This window comes from Sapajus apella, unplaced genomic scaffold (assembly GCF_009761245.1).
Source record: "Sapajus apella isolate SASKATOON/1434 unplaced genomic scaffold, GSC_monkey_1.0 scaffold187, whole genome shotgun sequence".
NCBI lineage: Eukaryota > Metazoa > Chordata > Mammalia > Primates > Cebidae > Sapajus > Sapajus apella.
In genome coordinates, this window is record NW_022437127.1 from 59,349 (window position 1) to 70,460 (window position 11,112).

Consider the following 11,112-nt stretch of genomic DNA (forward strand, 5'->3'; position numbering starts at 1 on the left):
AAAAAAAAAAAAAAAAAAAAAAAAAAAAACATTTTTAGCACAATATTACCCATGAGCGACACCACCCTTCTTAAATGTCAAAGACACACGCAGACACACACACAAACTCATGAAGAATACAAATAACTAGAACAGAGAAATGTAAATACAATCTGCTACATATGGTAAACATAGTCGACAATGTGGAAGATTTTAGAAAATAAAAAAAGGAAATAAAAATGTTTTTATTCACATCATTACCCACCAAAACCAATCAGTGTAATAAAAGATGATAACACTGAATGTAAAAAACAATCCACCAGTCCAGAGTAATAGACAAATAATTTTCATTGTAAAGATTAAAATTAACTTTGGACAATAATTAAAACCTAGGCAAGGAATTTTTTTTAACAATAGAAACTACCAAAAACAAAGCTACGGTAAAAATTGAAATAGAAAATTTCCAGTGTAGAGATATGAATATAATAATTGACATAGGCAGTGACGATTAATGAATGATAATATGTTTAGAGGATGAGCATTAGAATACAGGATATTTATACTTTTAAAAACCACTTTCCCAATTACTTCATTATAAATAAGGTGTCTCTAAAAGGGACAGATCTCCTAGACCCCTCCTTAACCAAGTGACCATCTTAGTATCACAATAATAGTGATGGAGAAACTGGACCTCCCCTGCCTGCAGATGGGCTGAGGTAGGAAGCTCACAGCATTGACTCTGCAGTGTTCCCAGCAAAACTTTTCAGCTGAATTTAATCATGAAAACAATTTCAGACAACTTCAGATTATAGACCATTGAGCCAGACAGCTGACCTGTCCTCTACAAACAAGCCCATGTCACCACCATCAATGACAACAACAAAAAGGTGAGGAGACACTTTGGCTTCAAAATAACATTATCTTTTGACTCTTTTTCAACCCAAAATGTCTCTTCCCCTTTTTGTGGTGTGATTCATGGTGACATGGATGGTTTGAAGGAGACAGGTCAGTTGTCTGGCGCAGTGTTCTATATTCTGCAGTTGTCTGGCGATTGCCTCTCATGAAACCCAGGTTAAACATTTTCAACAAGAACATGACGTTTTTTCATACTCTGCAGCTGCAGAGTCCCTTTTGACATGCTGTCTCCTGCCACCATTTCCTGACTCCTGTTCTCTACAGGATGAACATTGAGAGGAGCAGGGCTAAGGCTCCTCAGTGCTGTCTGTCCATCTGGCTTTGGTCTTCCTAAGTATTGATATCAATTGGAGGCTAAAGGACTGTGGCTTCACTAACCAAGGGAGCCTAGTGAGTTGAAACTTGTCAAAAACAGTCGGTGGTTCCGAAATACGATCCTCAGCCAAGGATCTCTCCCCCATTGTCTTTGAGAGTTCCATTATTTTGCTCTTTTAGTTTTTTCCATCAAATGAAAAATCTGCTTTTTCTGACATCCTTTCATTATCTTAGCAGCATTTCGTATCTGCAGGAGAGAGAAAAAGATCAAGTAAGTATCTTTGTCAGGTCCTGCTAATGGGTGAGTCTAGAGGGATTGCTAAGTGGTGATGGCCCAGGGGCAAACTGAGCTCCTGCTAGGAGGGTGAGCTGAAGGGTGAGCCTCAGGCTGGCTGAAGGGGCAAGTGCCATCCACAGGTAAAAGGAAAACATCCCTGAACCCCAAGTCAGCTTAAAGTAAAGGATATAGAAACCTCATCTCTGCCCAGCCAGCAGCTGGTAACATCAGCCTCTTTTTTTTCATGATCCCCTCTCTCTCGAGCAGAGTGATGGCTTTTGACACCTCTCAGTGAGTACGTGCTCAGCATCAACCATAAAAGCTCAGAAACAGAGAGCTGCAGGAGAGGACCCTTTGCAGAGAAACCCGCGTCCTTACAACTATATATCTTAGTCTCTTAGGGAAGGGTGGGCAGAACCATGGGAAAAACCCTGGGTGTAAGAAGCAGCAGGGACCTCACAGCACATCTACATCCAGTTCCACCTTTTTTTTAAATCGCATTTTAGGTTTTGGGGTACATGTGAAGAACATGCAAGATTGTTGCATAGGTACACACATAGCAGTGTGATGTGCTGCCTTCCTCCCCATCACCTATATCTGGCATTTCTCCCAATGCTATCTCTTCCCAACTACCCACCCCCCGCTGTCCCTCCCCTATTTGCCCCCGACAGACCCCAGTGTGTGATGCTCCCCTCAGTGTCCATGTGTTCTCATTGTTCAACACCCACCTATGAGTGAGAACATGCGGTGTTCGATTTTCTGTTCTCGTGTCAATTTGCTGAGATTGATGGTTTCCAGGTTCATTCATGTCCCTACAAAGGACACGAACTCATCGTTTTTGATGGCTGCATAATATTCCATGGTGTATATGTGCCACATTTTCCCTGTCCAGTCTATCATCAATGGGCATTTGGAGTTCCACTTTTTTTTTTTTTTTTTTTTTTTTTAGATGGAGTCTTGCTCTGTCACCAGGCTGGAGCACAGTGGCGCAGTCTCGGCTCACTGCAACCTCTGCCTCCTGGGTTCAAGCGATTCTTCCGCCTCAGCCTCCCGAGTAGCTGGGACCACAGGCATGCTCCACCACGCCTGGCTATTTTTTGTATTTTTAGTAGAGACGGGGTTTCACCATGTTGACCAGGATGGTCTCAATCTCTTGACCTCGTGATCCGCCGCTTCGGCCTCCCAAAGTGCTGGGATTACAGGCGTTGGAGTTCCAGCTTTTACAACAGAGAAGCAGAGATGCCGCCACAGGGCTAAGACTTAACTAAAGCCTTGGGCCCTTTCAATAAGTTGGAGAGAAGGGAGAGAAAATTCTCCAGTCTGGACATCTCAACGGTCACTAGCAGTTGTTGAGTAACCTTGCCTAAAAGAGTAATGAGCTTTGAGGGGAGTTTTTTACACAATTATTTATTTATTGAGAGCCTCCTCTCCCCACCCTTGCAGCCTCTAGGTCACTTTTTCCTCTTGCAGACTTTGCGGGCAAGCCCCAGAAAGATAGCTGGGGCAGGGGCGCTGAGTACTGTTCAATGAGACCCATAATGTGGCTGTAAGTGTCTTCCTCATACTGCGAGAACACGGCCCACAGATCCAGCTCCTCATATAATGCCTTCACCCGGCCCACCTTCTCAGCCTCCTCCTGCCCGTAATTTTCCTTCAGGATCTGGCACTGTTCCTGAGTGGACTATTGCAGACACTGGACCACCAGCCAGCTGCATTTGCTGTCCTGGATGTCAGTGCCAACTTTGCCAGTCACACTGGGGTCCCCGAAGAGGTCAAGGTGATCATCCTGAATCTGAACGAACTCTCCCATCTCCAGCAGGATATTCTTGGCATTGGCATGCTCCTTCTCGCCATCAATTCCTGCCATGTACATGGCTGCAGCTACAGGAAGGTAGAAGGAGTAGTAAGCCGTCTTGTACTTGACAATAGATTTGTACCTCTTTTCAGTGAATCTGCGGCGATCCACATTGCCCTGGGGGGCTGTGATGAGGTCCAGGGTCTGCCCATCTCAGTCTGATAGGAACTCTGCAGGAAGAGCTGGATCAGGTTCAGGTAAGAGGGCTGCTCCCGGCAGTACAGCTTCAGCAGGCAGTAAATACATGCTTCCGGAAGGATAGCATCATTGACGGCATCCAAACCCACACCTGGCTTCTGATACCAGCAGATCTGTCCCCGGTGGGTGAGGGATGAATCCATGATGTCATCTGCTACCAGGAAGAAAGCTTGCAGCAGTTCCACACACCAGCCCACAGTCAGGGCCCGCTGGAGACTATCAGCATCCGCGGCTCCATCAGCTCCCGGAAAGAGCACCGTCAAACCCCGGTGATATTTGTCTCCAATGGCTTTGTACTACAGGACCTCCTGCCTCTGGCTGCCCCATCTCATCCTGTCAGCACCCTAAGGATCTGGGACAGGTGCTGAATGAAATCCTGCTTTTCTTGGGAATAAGCATCTGATTTCTACTCTCCATTCATTCTGTTCCTGGATGCTGGCTCCTGCTCGGTCATAATAAAGTTTTACAAATAAATATGATGCCGCTGCTGCTTGTTTGGCTGGTTAAAATAAAAAAAAAATACCAAAAACGAAAAAGAAATATTATGTGTTTTTCCAAAAAGGATCAGGAAAGAAAGAAAAAGGAGAGAGTTGAATGGAATCACAAAGAAAAGATGGAGATTGAAACCATGGCCCAACTTATTTTTCCTAACTCCTTGAAGTTGATTCCACACCTGGTTACTCCTTAAGTCATTTCTAGAAATATTCTCAATATCTAATCAACAAAATTCAGCATACAATTGAAAAGAAACTACTAAAATAAATAAAACTGAAAAGAAACTACTAAATTTAAATATGTGTAATATAGTAGGTATTGTAAATAAGAAGTTCGTAAATAAGAAGTTCGCAATTAGGCAAGTGTGCTTCAAGTAGAGAGACTATAATGTCTAAGCCATCCATTTTCTTGTTTTTCTTCTTGGATTTTTTTGTGTATTCTACAAATACTATTGTTGAGAGGTGAATACAGATCCCATTAATGTTTGATGGACACTCAGCCTTTCGTATGGAGTAGCCACACACGTGGTCACCTCCGTGCTGATGACCTGAGGTCAGAGTAAACCCGTGGTCCTTCTCATCTTCAGTTATATATTAGAATATCATGGGAGTGTTTTTTTAAAGGCACTGATGTTCAAACCACACCCCAGATCATTTAAATGAGAATCTCAAGATGTGAGTTTGAGACATTCATCTTAATTGAAATCTCAGCAGGTGCTTATTACATGGCAGCAGGATTGAGAGACCATCAAGGAACCAACCTGATTTCCCATTATTTTCTTTCCTATCCTCATTTTTCTTTCCTATCCTCATTTCTCTCGTGATTGCCTTCATTCTCTCTGGCTCTATGGATTTCAGTTTTTCTTCTGACAATTTCAGTTAAATGCTTTCCCTTGTCAATTGGGCTGCTCTGAGGCAAAGACTGTCCTGTAGGTGGGTTCTTGCCTATTATCTATGTACTCATAAAGCTAGCCCCTGGGCTCACTTTTCTCAAAGTTAATTCATCAAATGCTCTCTTATTTATCTGGCCTCAAGATTCACCTGAGTTGTGTTTTAGACTCTAATTGGGCTTGTAAAGTAGATATGTGAATTAAAAAGAATATGAGAGGCTCAGTCCTGGATGTAGCTAAGAGGCAGGGAAAGAAAGGACCCCCAGAGACCGAGTGGCATGGGGAAGACCTAGGGGGATGGGTGGGGGAAGCAGACAGGAGAGCACTCGAAACCTAGCGCTTTACAGATTATTTTGTTTTGTATCGAGAACATGGAGCGACTCCAAAGATCAGCCCCAATGAACATGTCAGTGTTGACTTTACAAGAATATGAATTCGAAAAGCAGTTCAACTAGAATGAAGCCATCCAATGGATGCAGGAAAGCTGGAAGAAATCTTTCCTATTTTCTGCTCTGTTTGCTGCCTTTATGTTTGGTGGTCGGCACCTAACGAACAGACGAGCAAAGTTGGAACTGGGGAAGCCATTAGTGCTCTGGTCTCTGACCCTGGCAGTCTTCAGTACATTCGGTGCTCTTTGAACTGGTGCTTATATGGTGTACATTTTGATGACCAAAGGCCTGAAGCAGCAGAGTTTTTACAATGGACCTGTCAGCAAATTCTGGGCTTATGCATTTGTGCTAAACAAAGCACCTGAACTAGGAGATACAATATTCATTATTCTGAGGAAGCAGAAGCTGATCTTCCTGCACTGGTACCACCACATCACTGTGCTCCTGTACTCTTGGTACGCCTACAAAGGCATGGTTGCCGGGGAAGGCGGGTTCATGACTATGAACTACGGCATGCACTCCGTGATGTACTCTTACTATGCGTTGCGGGTGGCGGGCTTCCGAGTCTCCCGGAAGTTTGCCATGTTCATCACCTTGTCCCTGATCACTGAGTTGCTGATGGGCTTTGTCTAACTACCTGGTCTTCTACTGGATGCCGCATGACCAGTGTTAGCCTCACTTTCAGAACGTCTTCTGGTACGCACTCATGTTCCTCAGCTACCTGGTGCTCTTCTGCCATTTCTTCTTTGAGGCCTAACTCGGCAAAATAAGGAAAACAACAGAGGCTGAATAGTGTTGGAATGAAGAGGGAGAACCAGGCTTCTCAGATCAACTTCCCCTTTGACTATCATGCTGCATTTCGATAGAAGAAAAGGTTGACCGACTGGTGCCTCTGGTTTTACCTTCCTATAGGTGAACAGGCTAGGCCTTGGGGAAACTCTCCAGAAGGAACTATTTTTACTTAAAACAAGATCAAACCAGAAAACTTTTCACATGTGAGTCCTAAAACTGTAAACTGGAACCCTTTCATATGTGATTCCTGAAACTGTAAACAGAGACCTTTTCACATGTAAGTCCTAAAACTATGAACCTAAGATTCTTCCACGTGTAACATCTAAAGTATAAGCCTATATAAAGGCAGAACCTTCCTTTGTTAGATGAGCTGGGCTTTCCACAAATTACTGCCTGGTCTTCCGGCTGAATAAACTCCTCCCTCCTCCCTCCTTTATTAGGTGTTCGAGAGATCCGTTTCCCTCAGCCACTCCTGCTACAGGAACAGAGGAGGAAGCCATAGCTCAGGGTCATCAAGAAAAATAACAGATGAAAGAAAATGGCACAAGGAATCACACGTGGTTCAGCTAACACAAAACAAAACATGAGCAAACACAAAACCCAAGGCAGCTTAGGGATAATTAGGTTGATTTAACCCAGTAAGTTTATGATCCTTTTAGGGTGAGGACTCACTGAGTGCACCTCCATTTCCAAGCACTGCTGCTGGAAGACCCCGTTCCCTCTTTATCTGTCAGCTCTAGGACAAGGGAGAACAAGAGCAAGCCAGAGGCAGAGGAGACTAATCAAAGGCAAACAAAGGCTGTTAACACATAGGAAAAAATGCATTCACTAAGTGTCACATTTCTATAAGATGAAAGATTTTTACTCTAGAAACTGCAAGCACACACACACAATCCTTTCTAACCTTTATGGACATTAACTGGAGCCAATAGAAAAGATAAAAATGGGTCGGGCGCGGTGGCTCACGCCTGTAATCCCAGCACTTTGGGAGGCCGAGGTGGGCGGATCACAAGGTCAAGAGATCTAGACCATCCTGGCCAGCATGGTGAAACCCTGTCTCTACTAAAAATACAAAAAATAGCCGGGCATGGTGGCGTGTGCCTGTGGTCCCAGCTACTCCGGAGGCTGAGGCAGAAGAATCACTTGAAACCAGGAGGCAGAGGTTGCAGTGAGCCGAGACTGCACCACTGCACTCCAGCCTGGCAACAGAGCAAGACTCCGTCTCAAAAAAAAAAAAAAAAGATAAAAATGAAAGAGACACAGGGTGTATATCTAGAACAATAATGCTTTTGCAGAAACTAGAGCCTTTTAAAGAAACGTTACCTGCTGCAGCCCCCAAGAGCAAAGATGTCTTAATCATCCTTATGAAAACAGATGTAAACAACTAGATTTCAACTAACTTTATCTTCACTTCACAGCCTCAGGCTAGTGAGTTTGCAAAACCAAAGGGGGCGAATACTCTCCCAAGGTTGTTCCTGGGAGGATGGAAACAGGACAGCCCAGGTCCACAGGGGCAGCTCCACCCTAGAGCATTTCTGATAGTTGAACTGCAATTTCTACTCTTAAATGAGGTGTGAAGCACTATTCTTTTGTTCAGTTGCCCCGAGCTTTTGAACGGAAGAGTCAATACAGAACCGAAAAGGTAAACGCTCAACCACACAACGTAAAAACGGGTACTGGAGTATCTGTAAAAGGCCCAGCCCAGGACCACTGGGAGCTGGAAAAGGGAGACAGACAGTAGGAAAAGAGGTGAGCTGAAGATCCGACAGACGGTGTGTATGCCCCTCCCTGTTTCACTTCACACACACTCATAACTTTCCGAAGAAACCCCGTAGCACAGCACATATTTCCTATATTTTTGTGAATTCCAAAAGGAACCTGCAGGGCTCTTCCTGTCATATTGGATGAACACTGTTTCTGCATCACCTGCATTTGGGCCCCAAACCATGTAGAGGTGTTCAAAGTGCCCTCTGCTGGCTGAGTGGCGATACTACAACAAACTTCATGGCGAATTTGGCTGAAAGTCGGCAACAAAGGGCCCCTTGCACACCTGTCCCTGAAATTTTAAGTGATTCGAAATACTTGTCATATCTTTGGCCAAATCAGAAGATAGTTATCCTGCTTCGAGTCAGCTTCAGAAATTGTTTAAAAGGGACCTTCGCTCTGGAACTCAAAATCAATTTATTAAGAGCCATATTCTTAAAAAAAAAAAAAGCTGGATAATATTATCTGTAAATTTCAGTCCTTTATAAGCCAAATACATGTGTCAATGTTCCTAGCATTTCAAAGAAGCAATTACGTAAAGTTGTTTAATGTGACATAATGGTATTATAATTGGTCAAGTAGCTTAATGATTAGGCAAACTAGATGAAGAGATTAGGGGCTTCCGCGCTGCATAGATTACACACACATAGCCACGCATACATGCACGCAGATGTGGGGTACACTGAACTTCAAAGCCCAAATGAATAGAAACATATTTTCTGGCTTGCAGTAAAAAAAACAAAACTGTTGTTTCTCTTTCTTCCTTTGAAAGTGTACAGTAAAAGGAATTTTTTCCAAATTATTTTTATATTATTTTAGCTTTAATTGTGCTGCTGTTCATGAAACAGAGCTGCTCTGCTTCTCTGTCAGAGACGGCAAGGGCTTTTTCGGCATCTCGTTTATGTGTGGAATTTAAAAAGAGTAAAGTTTTATTCCATTCTGTGTGAATGGTTTGAGCAGTGAACAAAGAATCCATGCAAACCAGGTCATGATTGGAAGAACGGGGCGGGGGGCAGCGCAGGGGAGGAAAGCTGTTACATCTGCGTTGAATTATTGTGAGCAGTCTATAATGTCTTGGTGTCGGTTCATAGATAAAACACAACTGATGGAAGAATATATTATAAATTATGCAAAATCTGACATGAGCTGAAAAGACAGGTCCTGTTATAAAAACTAATAGATTCTTAGGATGTAAATGTTATTTTGAGCTTCGCAAATATACCATACTGTGCAAGAAGCTTTTTTTCCTCATAACAGAAAATGAGGATAATTAAAATGAGGAGGCCACAAAAAAAAAAAAAAAAGGAGATGAGAATGCACCTCATGATCTATACGCAGATTTGAAGTCCTGCCCTGCTCATCTACCTTTGGACTGATGTCCCTTTTGAATGTCATATTCCTCCAGTTAATGTCAGCTAAGTGAGTCCAGAAGGAGCAGACACTGAGTCCCTGGAAACTTCACCCATGTTGGCATAAGGTTGCCCATTCAGAGCTGAAGACAAACCTGACTCCAGGCCAGTAGGAAACTCTTCCCTGCACTCAGGTTCTAATTTAGCTTTTAATTTGGGGTTCTTTGTGCTCAGTTTTAACACTTATCTTTCACATATACAAGAGGAGGATTAAAAGTTGACTTTGTTTGCTCAAATCCTATCCCAGGAGGAAAATCTGTGTGTAAATGATGTATTAACGTCATGCTCCCTGCAGAAAAAGACAATGGAGTTGGGGGTGCAGGAAGAAAAAGCAAATTACTCAAGCAAGTGTGTGATTCTAGGCAAAGAACTCTGTGTTTAGCAGCTCACATGATGCACTTGAAGGGGGTCAAGGAGGCTGGGCTCTCCTGCGGCTGTGAGAGGGACTCTCAGGACAGCAGCAGTGGGAACACAGCTGAGTTCAGAGACCAAACAGGCAATGGGGACCAGAAGGGCCTGGCCGGGTAGTAGACCACAGGACAGAGGTAAGACCAGACAGAGGCTACAGCAGCTTGTGGAGAGAAAAAAACAGGAAAGAGAAAAGCAGTGGGAGAATGAGCTGTCATCATAGACAGAAATAAGAGTGAGTGCAGCTAAGAGCCACAGATGTGATTACCTCTGCACCCTATGCTAGGCCAGGGAATCTGCACACCAGTATCCACTTGCTGAACAGCAGTTTTCTCTTGATCATCTTTGGTTTTAGAACACTTGAGGCATGAGTGTGGCCAATGACTTGACACTCTTCTTTTTTTTGCCGGCTGAGTTTTCAAGAGCTTCACTCTTCAACTGGGGAGGGTTCTTCTTTCCAAGAGAAGACTCTAAATGCAGCTTTTAAAACTACAGCCAAAAAAACCCCACTGTCATCCATGATCTTACTGTGATTTTCACTTCCGCCCAAGAGAAACATCAGATAAGAAAAACAGCCTTGGACAAGAAAGTCCAATGGGTAGAGGGAAAGCAAAGAGACATTCTGGTATTTTATTTATTGTTGATCTTTTATGCATCACCCAGTAATGACAAGATGGCCAGGAGGAAAAAGCAATCCCAATTGACAAACGTATTTAAGAAACTTAGGATTAATAAATATAAATCGCTTCTAGGTAGATAAGGCAAAGGCAAGGAAATCACACTGGATACAGGCTGTATTTTGGGATGGGGGAGATTCTAAAAATCAAGGAAAATCAACATTAAATGAACATATGAGAGAATAGAATTAGACTAAACACAGGATATTTATAAAACTATCATATATACATATTGCTTATATATATCTCCATTCTGTTTAACATACACACCAAATATACATAAAGTATATTACAAATAACATAAATGCCTATATTTCTAAACAAAAATCTTTTGGAAGATTTTATTACATAAGGATGTGAAAGATATTGAATTAACATTATAGTCGTTATTCTGGTCCATTGCAATTTGAAAAATATTTAGAAAAATAGGACAAATGAGAGAGAGAGGCCATGGTAAGAAACAAATTCCCTATTAGACAGCAGGGAGAAGTCACCTACCAAAGGAGAATGTGAAAGGCACTCAGTCTATCCTCTGTCCTGAAGCCTGGTTAATGCTCTGGGCTCCTGGGAAAGCCAGCAGGGGAGAGTGTCAGAGCCACGGATATGTGTCCTGATGGGGGAGGGGTGTGGGAATCCATGGAAAAGCAAAAGAGACAACAGTGGAAAGAAGACAACTGAAATTATCTAGGTTATCACAGCACCTGTCAGAGACTACACATCCCCCGTCACGGCACGCGTCAGAGACTACAC

The 11,112-nt window shown here is 43.1% G+C and overlaps 2 pseudogenes; one reads left to right on the forward strand and one right to left on the reverse strand.

Moving 5' to 3' along the window:
• Positions 1-2,937: 2,937 nt before the first annotated feature.
• Positions 2,938-3,960, reverse strand: LOC116543408 (annotated as a pseudogene).
• A 1,275-nt stretch (positions 3,961-5,235) lies between these two features.
• LOC116543411 lies at positions 5,236-6,105 on the forward strand (annotated as a pseudogene).
• The last annotated feature ends 5,007 nt before the right edge of the window (positions 6,106-11,112 follow it).